Below are 14,075 nucleotides of genomic sequence, written 5' to 3'. Positions count from 1 at the left end.
TGAATGATATGCAAGAGCTGGATAACACACATGAAGGATCTGTAATTACTGAACATACTGTGCATACTATAACTAAGTATACTGGAACTGAATTTGATAACTGATAACCAAATATATTGATAATCTAAGATCACTGATAAGCTGAGGTACAAATAATTGAGTGCCTGTATCTGACCGTCTTGATTTTGTAGAACTGAACTGAGTTCTATTTTGAAGATTGATACTGAAACTGTAGGAGGTAATCATCTAACCAATATGCCCCAAATAAGATAAGATAACTGAGCTGGAGTCCAATTTGTAACCCCAATTGGAAGGATGTCAGTACCATGCCACGGGTAAAGACAAGCTGAGGAATAACCCTTTACTGGTAGGTTCCCTAAATAAGAATGGTTGTACCCTCTAATGGCAGGTAGAGCACCTCATCAACCCTCAACTAGCAGGTTTTATGTCTCAACCTACGCTAGCTACGTAGTTCTAGAATGTAAGGATTGCTTCTAAGAATCACACCCTCTGCTGGCAGGTGAGCCCCAATCCTTGGGCTCACTCAACGCTGAATCTTACTCCCAATTGAAAAACACTGAACTGAGTATACTAAATTGGACTGGCCTGATACTGAGATTACTGAGTTTTCCTAAGTTCTGTAACTGACTAAATTCTGTAAGGGACTGAAAATACTACTGATTGTGACATGACTGATATTATTCTATAACTGACACTGGCTCTAAGTAACAACTAAATTTTTTAGGCATTAAATACCCCCAAGACTTGATAGCATGAAAAGTAAAGAAAAGCATAATCTTGAATGCCATAACAATGTTCACTTGGTCACAATTCATTCATAGAGACATTTCATCAAACACTTGTAATGCATTAACTTGTACATAAATGGGGAATACCAGTTAGCATGCTATAATGACATAATTTCATCCTCATAGATAATTTATCAAGCACATGGGAAACATACTTGGTTCATCAAATCATAAACACTTAGGGTTAACACGAATACAATAATCAACTTGCAAATTCATGGATTATAATATGGGGATTATTCAATTCAACATACATACTATACCACTTCATGGAATCTACCATTAATCATGGATTGAAACTTATTAAATGTCAAAACATGAACACAATCCAATTTCATACATGTAAATCATGAATCATAATTGTTGAAGCTTTAAAAATAGATTATTTGACTCCATGGGTGGGAGGGACCCATAGATGAACATCTAACATACTATAATTTGTGAGATTCTTAGAGTTCTTGGAGAGATTCTTGGGATTGACCTTGATGCTTGAGAACTAGGGTTTATTTTCTTGAGAGAGAACTACCTTTTGATCTTGGAGAAAAGTGAATAATGAAGGGTTTTACACCTTTTTAGGGCTTAAATCCCACATCTTGGCGGAATAAAATCATGGGAAAAGACTATTTTAACCCTAGGCATAACTTTTATTTTTTGAGAAATTTTTCCGATCTAGAACCCTGGTGCGACGCACCACTATCGTGCTAGGCCATTGGAAAATGCCAACTGGGAAATTACACGATGGCGCGATGTGGGGGTATCGCGTTGCCACTTTGTTTGTGAACTGGAAGTGCACCGCGATGCAGTGGAATCATATTGGTACACTGGAAATTGATAATTCTAAATTGGGTCTATGATGTGATGTGCCAATATCGTGGTGCAACACTAGAAATTGATAATTTATACTCTAACACACTCCGCGATTAGCTACTGGCCTGAATGACGATGTTTAATGACTGAGACTTAAAATCACCATTTCTTACTCGGTTGTCGGATTTAGGTGAATTTTATATCGTTGGAAAGTTAATTGAATTTCCTATGCAATGGCAGGCCAAATATGAAAATTACTGAGTATTTCAAAAATTTTATTTAGGATAACACATGTACTGAGGATTAATCTAGGCTAGGGAAATATGGGGTATTACATTGCACCTATTTGAGGAACCAATTCCTATTGTCTTTGAAGATGAGGTGAGATAACTCTAATACTCCATGGAATTATCAGATGATGTTTTGAGTTTGATTATACTTGTACAGGGAAAGTCTCTCAAGCTGGATGAAGAAACACTAGGGAGAATCCTGGAGGTACCTATTGTAGGGGTAAGTATTGTAGTAAATCAACAACCTACTACTAAATTCATGATTGAGGCACCTAAAGTAGGAGGGACCTCAATAGATTCAGTGAAAAATAAGTTTTTAAAAAGTGAGTATTAGCTGGTATTTGAGTTCATCAACAAGGTTCTGTTGCCAAGTTCTAAAAAAAGAACAACTGCCTCTAGTGTTGACTTATTTTTGATTGAATCCTTAAGCAAGTTTAATTGATAAGTCTTTCTACTCTAATTATAGAGCATCTGCATAAAATGATTTATGAAAAGGAAGGAAAACATGGAATGTCATATGGATATCTCTTGAACAAGGTGTTTGAACATTATGGTGTAGATGGAACTAAGGGAATACCTAGAACAACCAAACAGATATGCAGCCTGAGAACTCTTGTGGAAAATAAATGCATAAAGGGCAAAGCTGGATCGATGTCTCAAGTATCTGAGTTGCTAGTTATTCAAAAGAGGTTAGGAAGAGAAATGGAAGATTTAAGGATCAAGTTGGCTGTTAAAGATACTAAAATAGTGCCTTTAAAGTTGCAGAATTAGAAGTTGTCTTCAGAGAGACTAGGTGCCACTGATGAACTTGTAGAAGAAAATGTAAAACTTTAAGCAAAAGTGGCAGAACTAACTGGTGAAGTTCAAGGATTGAATGCTAAAGTGAAGATTCTCACCAAACAATTGTTGGATGCCCACATTGCTGAAAATGCAAGACTGGAGATGTTGTTTAAGTCCTTTTCCCCCAAACCTCCCTCTACTTAAGCCCTATTATCCTTGTCCTCTCATTAATCCTATGTCAGTCTAATTTTAGCTGTTATATTAGCTCTTGAAGATAATTTATTTTATGTGTTAATTTGGTATAAATGTATTGGTACTAAATTCTGCTTTAAAAATGAAAGAATTTTGCTTGTGTGCCTCATTTGTCCCAGTTCAAAGTTCTTCTTCTTGTTAGTGTTGCCCTAGTGTCCATGAGTTAATTAGCCTCTAATTATCTTTACTCTTGATTTACTGTTAATCCTTTTTAATGATGCCAAAAAGGGATAATACTGACTTCATGTGTAAGAAATAGGTGTGGACCAGGTGTCTGTGTATACTGTATTCTCATGTGGTACATAATGACAAGGGGAAGTATGCAAATGCACTAAATGAATAATGGTGCACAATGACGGGGGAAAATAAATGTGCTCAAACATTTTTGCTACAAATGACAACAGGGGACCAGGTCCCTGTGTTGCATGATAGTAGAAGCATAATGATAGGGAGAACATTCATCTTTAGAGTAGTAATCACACTGATTAAATATGATGGATGTGTATTGATTCTCAATGATTTGTGGTTGGTTTGTCATCATCAAAAGGAGAAATATGTAGTTTTGATGATAATTAGATAACTACAAAGGACCAGGTCCCTGGATGTTCATGGTACAGTACAACTGGCATGCATGTCTACACAGTTTTGTCCTCTTGTGTAACAAATTTATAGGTTCTTCTTGTATTGAATTGGACACCTGTTCCAATGATATTTCATCCCTAATCATCACTCTTTTATATAAGAAAAAATATGCTTATTCATCAAATGGTTTTTTACAAATACAAAGACTGAAGAGAGGATGCAAAAACCTCATTTCAACACTGCTCAAGTGAGTTTAAATAGAAATTGTTCTTGAGTTAGTTCTGATTTGTAAATGAATTACTCATGATATAAGAGTAATGACTTTTTCTCTTTGAGTATAGAGTGCTTAGATAGAGTTGCCTAATTTTGATACTGATTAGAGTTAATTAGTGTAGAGGGTCCTTGGCAGAGTCGTCACGATGATCTTGTAAGGGAGTTATAAAAAGCGAAAGAAACCTAAAGTTAGATTCATTAAAGACTGTAATCAAAAGTTTGATTATAGTGGATTTTGAGGTGCTTGTGATGGCAAATCGTGGTTTTTCCTCCCTTGAGTAGGGGGTTTCCATGTTAAAATCTTGTATTTTTACTCTTCCTACATTGTCTTTTGATTTCTGGTTACTTTACTATTTCATTGCCTATGATTGACTTTGAGGGACCTGATCCCTCACTGTGTGGTGCAACCCCTATGGGTTTCAACAAGTTTCCCCCAAACTCTCCCTCCCAAACTTTCAATATGATAAAAATGGTGAAAATGAGTAAAAAGAGGTTAAATTCATGAAATAAGGTTGTTTTCAACAAAGTCAAGGGCTTGTTGACTACACGGGTTGACTGTACCAGCAAACCAACAATTTCAACAACTTATTTTTGTCCCTTGAAACTAATCCAAAATTCTATAAACATGAACCAATGGTGCAAATTGATCATAAAACATGTTCCAAATCCAATAAAATCATCAAATGTACAAAAAAAGTCATTTACAACAAATTAAACCTCGAAACTCTTTTAGGCCAAATTATACTATTTTAAATGGAGGGTCAAAATACAAAATAAAGGTTTTGAACAAAAATCAATCACACTACCAATTCAAAATCAAAATTTCGGATCTAATGAAACTATCAGAATCTTCATTCGAGACTCATCACAAAATATTGACTGATTCAAATCTATCCTTTTAAGGATACTCAAAATCGTAAACTCAAACAACACACTCTCAAATGCATTGGGGATCGTACTAACCATTTTCACAACTTACAAATCAGATAAGAAAACCACGGGGAGGGGCAGAATTGTCAAAACTAAAAAAAATTCTAAAATCATAATGAGGGTCATTACACTTTGATAGAAACTCATATGTAAAATTTGAGACTATTTAAAGAAGATATAAGATGGTTGGGACTGAAAAAACTATTCAATTCATTGAGGAAGATGAACATTTGTAATGCGTAAATATTGTATAACAATATATATGAATGTATATAACATCTCCGATACATAATTACACACACATCTATGTATAGTCCTTCATACAATCATCTATCTAGAACATTATTGACCAATGGTACATTACATAAGAAGTCTGTAGTTATTTCACCTTCTATTGGACATAAAATATGACATATACCTTCCTTCATAATTTGTGTCATTAGCTATGCGAATTTTAAAACTGCAAACGAAATAACATATTAATTTTATAATGAATAACTTACCTTTTAAAAAGCTATCAAACATGATATTATTTACGCAAAATTTAATACATGCATAACCCATCTTCAAATTAGCTACCGAATGATCTCTTACTGTTACATTATATTTTTCTTAATAAAACAAAGATTTTTATTTTCCAAAAAATTATTAAATTGAATTGATAAATTCATAAATAGGATATACTATATATCAAGTTTAAGAATAATATTTTTTTTGAAATTTTTTTAACCTTTGAGTGGATTTAGATAAAAATGACTAAATCTTCTTCTAAATTTTGTCTTTGTAACTATAATAATTATTATCAATTGTTTTTATAAATTGTTCAAAATGACTTTCTATTTGTATTTTATTAATTTTATTTTTTCCTGTTATTTTATGTTTTGTTGTTAATACATATAGATTTTTACATCTTACTGTAAATATTTTACTTTCTGGGGTTAGTTCTATTCCTGATATTTTCCAATATAATACTAATGATTTAGAAAGTTACATTTGATTCTATTATTGTTGAAATTAAATTTATTTGATTTACATTAATATCGTGATGATGCATGTTATTTTTTAGATTATATTTTGTTGACTTCAATTTTTTGATTAACAACTACGTATTTCTCTAAAATATAATAATATTTATTCAAATTTGAGCTTAAGAGTATATAACTTTACGTTATTAGGACTTTAGCTTTTTCACAGAAAGAGGAAAAGAAGTGTTTGCTGTCAGAATTTTCAAATGAGCAGATATGTGATGTGAAGTAAAGTCTTGTTTGAGCACTGCGTCCGTACAAACTTTTGTAGAAAATTATATTTTACTCTTGTTTGAGCACTGCGTCCATACAAACTTTTGTAGAAAATTATATCTAACGAACATATAATACTTTTACTTATACCTTATTTTTTATATCAAATTAATTCATTATTTGTAAAGGAACTATTGAGCCTATACAATGAGCTATGCACTTTGCTAAAAAAATTTCTATAATTAACAAATACCAAATAAGATATTAAAAATAAGACAAATCCAAGGATATAATTATTTTAGCAAATTTGACTATAAATCAGGATTTTACCACCTAAAGCTAGAAGAAGAATCTAAAGAATTAACCGCATTTACGGTACCACAAGGATTTTATGAATGGAACGTGTTACCATTTGGATATAAAAATGCACCAGGTAGATATCAACATTTTATGGATAGTTATTTTAAACAATTATCTAATTGCATAGTATACATAGATGATATATTATTATATACAAAAACTAAAGAAGAACATTTAACATTATTAGAACAGTTCACAGATATAATAGAAAAATCAGGAATAAGTCTAAGCAAAAAGAAAGCTGAAATTATGAAAAACCAGATAGAATTTTTAGGAATACAAATAGATAAAAGTGGAGTAAAAATGCAACAACATATAGTACAAAAAATAATAAATTCGAAAGAAGAATTAGATACAAAAAAGAAATTACAATCATTTTTAGGACTAGTAAACCAAGTAAGAGAATATATTCCAAAATTAGCAGAAACCTTAAAACCACTACAGAAAAAATTAAAAAAGGATATAGAATATAATTATGATGAAAAAGATAAAAAAACAAGTTCAAAAAATAAAATTACTTTGTAGAGAATTACCAAAATTGCAATTTCCAGATGAAAATAGAAAATTTATATATATAGTAGAAGCAGATGCAAGTGAATATAGTTACGGAGGAGTACTTAAATATCGATATGAAGCAGAAAAAATAGAACACCATTGTAGATACTACTCAGGTACGTTCAACGAGACAGAAATAAAATGGGAAATAAATAGGAAAGAATTATGTTCATTATATAAATGTTTATTAGCATTTGAGCCATATATTGTATATAACAAATTTATTGTACGAACAGATAATACACAGGTACGCTGGTGGTTAACAAAGAAAATACAAAATTCAGTTACAACAAAAGAGATTCGAAGACTAGTTTTAAATATATTAAATTTCACATTTACAATTGAAGTGATCAGTACTAACAAAAATGTTATTGCAGATTACATATCAAGACAAAGCTACACAGACTGAAATAGTAGAGGAAGATACTCTAGAAAAAATACTTAACACCCTAACTACGCTTTCAATGAAAGTGGACAGTATGGGTAATGAGATAGAAAATCTAAAGACTAATGAAGATAAACTGAAGTCTATAGCTACAAATCAGCTAACTCAGCAGTGTGCAGAGCTATGTCGATCGGAAGACATTAAAAATCCAGAGCTAGAAGGAGACGTTGGGACACTCCATAAAACCCATAACATTTATCAATCTACTTCTGCAGGTACAAGCAAAGGAGTTAATAGACCAAGATACCAGAATGTAAATATGAACAAAATATTTGAAAAACCATTTACCCCAAAAACACAAAAAGACCATTTATTCATACCCCCACAAGTTAACACATACCGAGATAGCCTAAACCAAGACAAAAAAATATACAACTACACCGCCCAGAAATACATAGAAAATATATACAGAGTACAAACCTTTCTAAATCATAACCCCAGACCTACAGACATCAAAGAACCAAATACCAATTATATAACCCAAAAACTACAAGGATACAATAAATTAATCGCACTACCCAAAACTAACCCAAGCCTAGTTAAAACCTGTTTTGACTATGGACTACTAAATACCATATATACCCAAGACGGAGAAGAACTAACAGCTATGGAGGAATTATACAAGATATTCACTACCTACAAAAGAATAACAAAAGGAAATTTATTTTATATAAAGTGTTATACTGCACCAGTAGAGATATTATATGATGAAATAAAACCAGTTATACAAGTTGTAAAGATAGGATTAACAAGAGATATGATTATACCAGAAGATATTTCGCAACAACCGGAGATACCCAGAATTGAGATACCAGATTTTTATGCAAATAAAAGACTTATCGGACTAGCTACGATCATTCAAGAACTAGCAAATAACTATGCTAACAGAAACCCAATATGGAGCTACTATTCAAGAGATCATCAAATGATATATTCAAATTCAAAAGAGCTACGACAAGCAGATATGGAAGACGTAAGACAATGGATAATGACGCTACTTATCCCAGAAAAACAATCTACCGCGAGAGCAATAAAAAAGGGATTTATTTCAGAAGGACTGCTAACAAGATACTGTAAAATAATTGGACATAAATATCCAGACCACCAATGTTTGAGGTGCAATGGAGAAGATAATATTATTCCAGAGGTACATCTAGAATAAAGAAGACAAAATGCCAGCTGGAAAGATAAGATAAAAGAGCAATAATGGAGCAGATACAGAGCAATAATGGAACAGATACGACAAAATCAACGGAGACAAGATACTGTACAAAGGCAGAATTATTGTATATTAATGTAACAAAAGTCTTGATTGAAATAGTTGTACATTAATTAGATTGTTGAAAAACTTTACGTAAAGTTAGAAAAGTTAGAAAAGTTAGATAGGCATAGGCCCCCCTTTCTTTGACTTTTTTAGTCTTAGTTTTTAGAAATTAGAAACATGTGTAAATTGTAAACTTACTTTTCTCGTTATATATATAACAGAGGCAGAAGGCATTGCAAAAAGCAAGCCTTCATGCGTTGAAGCACCTTTGCTCTCTCCAATCCACAAAAAAATATTTTACTCAGTTAATTAGATAAACATATTCCAATGGAAAAAGCTATGGAACAATAAAACTCAGAAATAACAAAGCTACCCGAACAGGTATATCTATTTATGATTATGAATAGCTAATTTCATAATTCCCAACAATCATGGTATGATAAAATAAATTCATATTAGTTACTTTATAGTAGAATTATTCGAAGAATTATATGTTAAGAAGTTTATTAACAAAGAGGAAACGGAGAAATATCCCTAAGGACTATGCCATCCTAAAGGTGAAACCAATGAGGCAAGAAGCCGTGGCGGGGAGTAACCAGAGTAGAGGCGCTGTTTAAGGGAAAAAGTATCCGGATTACCATGTTAATAGTGACGGAAGAACATATTATTTAAGAATAATCTAGTATATAGTAAGCTAAGATGACTATATTTTATGTACATGGTTGAAGGGAATATTTTGAAAAAAGCAATTTTATGAAAATGAATGATAATATATCTGATATGATGGTAGATAAATTCAAAATACTTATTTTGTATGCACTTAGAAATATAAAAGTAGCAGATATAAGAAAAATCATATTAGAAAAAGCTTTTGGTAAATATTACATGACTAGAATAAATTATATACCACAACTACCTAACTACTCTTATAAATACTTACGATGATAAGTTACATAAAATTTTTAGAAAAAAGATATAAAAAATATGCAGTTACTAGAAAAACAGATAAAAATAAATATAGATAAATACATGGAAAATAAAGATATAAAATTTCTTAATAAAAATATGCAAAAACTACTAAGGCTAAAACAAACAACTACAAAACACTATAATAAAACCAATTTTAAAAAGATAGATTATCTAGATTATCTTAAAGTTTTAATCTTATATATACTCAAAGATATAGAAATAATAGATATTAAGAAAATAATATTAGAAGAAGTAATAAACTATGAAATTGAAACTACAAATTGTCTAGAACAGTTATACGAAGAAATTTACCCAGAAGGATATTATTCAGATTAAAAAATGTTAGAATATATTAGACAAACTAGAGAAAATCAAGAAAATCTAAATAATGAAATTAATTATAGAAACCGAATTAGGAAAATAATGGAAGACCTAAAAGAAAAATTAATATGGATAGAAAAAACCTTAGAAAATTTAGATAAAAGTACATATGATAGTTTATATAATTTAAAAAACTCACTACGAGAAGAACAACACAAGATAATAAATAACATTGAAAATCTAGAATTAGATATACATTATAGTACAGATAGGATAAATTATTATACAGGAATTTGTAACTCTGCAATTACTACAGGATAAAATAATTAATGAATATATCTTAAGAAAAAAGTAAATTATTAAAAGATATTGAAACAAAATTTAAAAAATATCCACGCACAAATAAAAATAGATTCACTAGAAACCTAATCAATCTATTATACCTATTAAATCCGCGCACCCCCTCCAAATGCGCACCCCCCTCCAAATGGGCAGTAATTTCTAGGAAGTCTTAACTATATTTCTCCATTTTATCAGAATATATCTAGAGATTTAGCTCCTTTATATGATAAGTTAAAAAAGGATCACAAAAAGCCTTAGACTCAAGTCCATACCGATATGGTAAGATTAATCAAAAACTGTGTTGCAACTCTACCTTGTTTAACCTTAGCTAATCCAGCTTGGTTAAAAATAGTTGAAACTGATGCTTCAAATATTGGTTATGGAGGAATACTTAAACAAGTAAATCTCTATAATAATGTTGAATGTTTGGTTAGATTTAATTCTGGAAAATAGTCTGAAAGTTAGAAAAATACGCCACTGTGGCTCATGAAATATTGACTATTGTTAAATGTGTTTTAAAATTTCAAGATGATTTATCTAATAAAAAATTTATAGTTTGAGTAGATGCTCAATCTGTTAAGTACATGTTCGACAAGGATTTTAAACATGATGCCTCTAAATTAATATTTGCAAGATGGCAAGCCCAGTTAGCCCCTTTTGATTTCAAAATACAATACAAGAAAGATAGTGAAAATTCTTTTCCTGATTTCCTATCTAGGGAATACTTAAATAATTAAATGAATTATTACACATATTTTCTTTCTGAAAAAATAATAATTACTATTATAAAATGCATTCCTCTAAATGAAGATATTCATTTTATCATATTAGAAAAACTTATCCATAATATGATAGATAAAGATTTATTTCTTTCTAATTTTGAAGATATACGAGATGAAATCGATTGGTATGATATTGACTCATCATTTGATAAATTCTAATCTACTTCATGCATCATGGGTATAGATCCACCCTGGCAAATAGCCAGTGGTCGAGGAAAAGGCGGCAGAAGCCAAGAAGGAAGATACTCCTAGCAGACTTAGAGAGAGAAAATCAAAGAAAGAAATTTTTGTCTAACTTATGCCTCCCTAACAGATGAGGCGTCTATATATATAGAAAAAAAACATCTTGCACAGTACCGGTGGGTCCCTATGCATAGTGTTTTTATTATTTAAGGGTCCCATATATAGGTCCTATACATAGAAGACGAGCATAGTAAACCTATCATATCTTGTCTTTTTCTTTTCTTTATAGTTGATAGAGTAAGGCCTCAACTCTTTCAATTTCTTTATCATTAAGAATATTTTCAGGAGGAAGTGGCTGGGATTCTTGAATATCTTCAGATTCAGCTGCTTCTTCACTTGTAAGACTTTTCATGGAAGTATCAAAACATTGTTCCACAGTTTTTATCAAAATTTTTTGAACTTCTTCTAAGTATTTTTCAATCATTTCCAATTTGTCTCTGTTATGTACAAAGATTCTTCTAGAAATATAACTTAGGTTTTTATCTTTCACAATTTTCTTTTGAGGAGCAGAGGTGTATCCGACGATTTTTTGATTAATGGATTCGAGCAATTCTCGTCCATGTAGGAGCTTAGTGAGGGGGTCCTTTCTTGTTAGCTTTTCCCAAAAATTGGTGCAGAATACCCCATAAAGTCTGGGTATTTGTTCTTTCGTGTATCCGAATTCAACACTTTATTTATGTATCCATGGAATGGAGAATTCTATAAAGAAATACATTTGGTAGAGTTTATCAACACCAATTGGTGTAAATAGTGTCTTCTCTTCCCACTAGCAATTGTCTACCTAGGTTATCAACACCAAGCAACAGATTTTTGGAATAAAAAATTTTGTTTCTTTCTTCATTCGAAAAAAAATGGTCCCACCAGCCACGAAGTTGACTAGTAAAACCTGCAACAATTCTTTTACATATAGTAGTATCAGTCCTAACAGGCTTACCGTCGTCAAATTTAGGACTAGAGACTTTTGCAATAGTAGAATACATTAACATTTGATGGACTAAAATAGATAATTGCCTTTCAGTTAATCCATCTAAGTTCCATTCATAAATATGCTCTCCACTATAAGACACGTTTGTTAAAGACCACTCTCTTTCTTTTACCAGGACATCTTGAGGAGTTAGTCTTGGATAATAGGCAGTTTACATACGGGGATTATCAACATATTTTTTCCCCAATTGTTTTTTCACCATTCCTCTGAGTTTATTTAACTCTGAGTGAATTTCTGCTCCTATCTTAGAGATTGGAGTAGACTGTATATCCTCAAAATTATTGGAAATAGACTAAATAGAATCAACAAAAATATTAGATAAATCCATGGATTTTATATTTAAACTAGAAAATTTCTTTCAAGAAGTTTTTCAAGTTGTTCTAAATCAGAGGGTTTTCAAAATCCTTTCATATCAGGAGGTCTTTGAATATGAGGCTCAACTGTCAAATCTTCTGTTTTGCTTTCTGAGGTAGAAGCACTATCAGATAACTTTTGACTATCGCTTAGCTTCTTAATCAAATCAGTCATGATATCTAGCTTTTTATCAAGAGAATAAATATGTTCTCCAAGAACTTTCACATAGAGGCTTAAATAATTATTTTGAGAAATTAAACTATTTATTCAGAAATAGTGATTTTTTCAACTTCATCATCAATGAATTTTTGAAAAGCAGAGAAGGTTATGCCAGTATTGTTGGGTAATATGAAAGCTGATTGAGGGGGATAAATATTTTGAGTTACAGTACCATCTGCATTTTGACATGACCTTTCAATAATTTTTACCTAAAAGAAAAATATGCAGACATATACCATGGCACAAAGTAAACAATTTGATTATGCAATGTACACATTTCATAAAATTCTTTAGAAATATTTTTCAATTCATCAGAACTATAGGTTTCAAAAAACCATGTCCTAAACATTTTTCATTTTTTAGAAAAAAAAATTCTCTTTTAATATAATTTCTGGTTGGTGAACCAGGACTAAAATCAATTAGCTGTGGAATCATGATTAACAAGAATGAACATCAAACTCCATTTCAGAGGGAGTGGGATTATCCCTATCAGGGATATAATCATTATCTTGAACTGTATTTATTTTAGGATTGATTTTAATTTTTTTAATATTTTTAAATAGAGTATGCGAATTTGCAGAATTTAAAGTATGCAAAGATGCAGCACGACTTCTATTTGGACCATAAACTGATTCAATTGGAGAGATATGATGCATAGAAGGTAACATTCTTGGTATAGAAAAGGAATTTTGATTATAAACGGTAGAATTATCATCAAATTGGAGACAAATTCTGTCGTCTGTATTTTGATTACATAAGCTAACTCTGAATTTGTCACATCCTCCGTAAGTTGTTTTGGAGAAATGACTGAATTTAAAATCCAAGTTTTTGAAAAATTAATCTCATCCCATCTAATAGGTCTCCTTGTAGTGACCTTGGATTTTGCAAAATTGGTTTCGATAAGCATAGTATAATTAGAAGCATCTTCGATTAATTTACATTGAGGATTTAAATTAGATAATAAACAATAATAAATACGATAAAAAAAACATATAATTTCAGATCCAGGCGTATAATTATAGCCATGAGTTTTCACATTTAAAGTTAAAGTATCAAGAATATTCATATCAGTCAAAGATAGTTGTAAATTTGGCTGAGTGTTAAAATATACAGGGTCATATGCAAGAGTGGATTCTATAGATCCCATCAGAGATTGTCTGAAATTTAAATTTCTAGCATCACGTAATACAACTAGAAATGCCTCTGGAAGATCTTTCAAGGTTAGCGGTTTAAAAGCAATTTGCACTAAACCAATATACATAAAATTATAATAAT

This window comes from Capsicum annuum, chromosome 11 (genome assembly GCF_002878395.1).
Source record: "Capsicum annuum cultivar UCD-10X-F1 chromosome 11, UCD10Xv1.1, whole genome shotgun sequence".
In the NCBI taxonomy this organism is placed as follows: domain Eukaryota; kingdom Viridiplantae; phylum Streptophyta; class Magnoliopsida; order Solanales; family Solanaceae; genus Capsicum; species Capsicum annuum.
This window is presented reverse-complemented; position numbering follows the sequence as displayed.